The following is a 2,584-nucleotide window of genomic DNA, read 5'->3' as shown; positions in this document are numbered from 1 at the left end:
TGGGCAGAGTGGCTCTTCTTGAAACTCTTAAAAGTTCCAACACACTGCTCGTTTGCTGAGTCACCTAACAGCTATTACCTTTGCACACACAGACACACAAATAGCAGTCTATGTTTTCGTCTGCATGCCATGTGGTAGGGCTCTGTCATTTCTTTTTATTTGAAGTCTTTAAGGGTGGACATTACGATTCAACTTTCTTGCGTCAAGCAGCGACAGGCCGCGCGCTCTTTAAGCGGCAAGCTAATCCAAAAGCCCCTTCTACGTGACCGTGGGTGGTATGATGATGCCAGGGGGTGGGCGGAAGCACGGCCAAAACACGGAACACGCTGTGCTGCCATCGTAAGCCTCGCCCCCCCCCCCCCCCCCCCCCCCTGTCAAATCCCAGCATGGTTCGATCCACACAGAAAAACACACATGGAGGATGCACTTTATTTGAATAAAGCCCTCGGAGAATTATGCGAGCTATAGTTAACGCAGCATTAAAATCTGACTACCTTCTAGCTAACGTAAATGCATTTGATGTAGGAAATCACTTAAAAGTACAACTAAATAGTTTGTGAGGGAAAAAAAATGGTGACGCACACTGCATCCGAAACAGCTTCAAGAGAGAGATGACAGCAGAGACAGAAATGCATTTAAATCAGGCGAGCTTCAAGCTAACGGAAATGCATCTACGGTGGAAAAATGCCTTTTTACTGAAGGTAAAACTTTAATATGAATCAAGAATATGAGAAGAAGTCATTCAGGATCTTTGTGTCATGCACACATTTGAATAAGCCAAAAAAAATAAAAAATAGCATGGAGCTTTGGTTAATGTGGCATTTAAATTGGTCCGTTTTCAAGCTAACGGAAATCCATCTAATGTGGGAAAACACATCTACAGAAAGTATAACCAAACATTGATTCAAAATGTAAGAAACAATTGTGCAAAATGTTTCCTTGGTGTCCGTGCAAAATGCCTGAAAGGAGTGGGGGCCTTATTACCTGAATACTTCTAAAATCCCTCCTACGGTCCTGCCCCACAGTGCACCTGAAAATTAAAGTGTCCCCTTCTTCCATAATTCAACACAGTGACCGATAGAGTAGATTCAGTATCGAGCTCCCGTCCAAATCACCCAACTTGTTATGCAACGAACCCTCCACCACCACCAGCCGACTCTTTTTCTCTCTGTCCTCGAGTCTCGTCTCCAGCCGCCCCCCCACCATGCTGCCGCCTGCTCCTTCCTTTACACCCAACTGTCAAGTGTATTACTTGCAGTAAAAAAAAAAAAAAAAAAAAGACGCCCCATAAAGACAGCAAACCAGAGATGTGTGTGGGAGAGGATGTTTGATCAGGACAGTGTGACGTTAAGACGGATCTCGTCTCCTTGTGTTTGTCTCGCTTTGACTCGGGGAACAGAATTGGTTCTTTACATTAGACAAAGTGGGATTTTTTTTCTGCAAATGCATGACCAGAGTTTCAGATATTTAACACCTAAAAGTCTTGACTGTAGTATGTTGGATGTTTTTTTTTTAGACACAAATGATTATGAATACATGCAGGGCCATGTACTGCAGCTGCAAAGTTGTCTCAAAGAGCCTGACCAAAAAAAAATAAAACATCTACAGCTTCTATGAATGCTATGCTGAAATGACCCACACACACAAGCCCACTTTGGCTCCCACACTTCCCTCTTCTCCCTCCCTCTTCCTCTTTGCATCTCACACACTGAGGAGCGCCATTGGATCATTTTTAATCCCTATCATCTGAAAGCAAGATGTGTGCCAAAGCAACCATATGGACATAAACCGCCCCCATTACCCACACACACACAAACACACAATTACACAGTAACCAGGATCACACGTGCAAAATCAGTCTGCATACAGTATTGAGCGTCACCAAAACAAGTTAAAGCCCGCGTGCCGAGCCACGTGCGAGCCGGACCAACCCACTTCCAAGCACGGCTGGGAGGGGAAATCCAATACGGTTAATTGACAAGCAAAGCTTTTTACATAACCGGCAGGCTCTATCTAAGTGGTGGTGTCACAATCCCCCCACCCTCGAGCACTCTGCTCGCTCTCCTCCTCCTCTTCTCTCTCACACACACACACACACACACACACACACACACACACACACACACACACACACACACACACACACACACACACACACACACACACACACACACACACACACACACACACACACACACACACACACACACACACACACACACACACACACACACACACACACACACACACACACACACACACACACACACACACACACACACTCTCCTCCTCTTCTGTCCCTTCATGGATGTTAAACCAGTAATTCCCATCAGGATGAAAACGCTTCAAACGGCAATCACTAGCGCTTGTTTTTTTTTGTGATGGTTGAATGGCTGATGGGAGTGCTTGTGCATCCTTCCTTCATTTCCCCTCTCTCTCTCTCTCTTCATAGAAACCAGGTGTGTTCTTAGCATCTGTTGGCATGGCGCCAGGGAAGAGAGAGCAAGAATCTCCCAGGTGACCGCAGATACACTCACACAAAGATTCTCACCCTTCTGTTGCAAGAAATACACAACACAAACTC

This window comes from Symphodus melops, assembly GCF_947650265.1.
Source record: "Symphodus melops genome assembly, chromosome: 23".
Taxonomy (NCBI): domain Eukaryota; kingdom Metazoa; phylum Chordata; class Actinopteri; order Labriformes; family Labridae; genus Symphodus; species Symphodus melops.
This window is presented reverse-complemented; position numbering follows the sequence as displayed.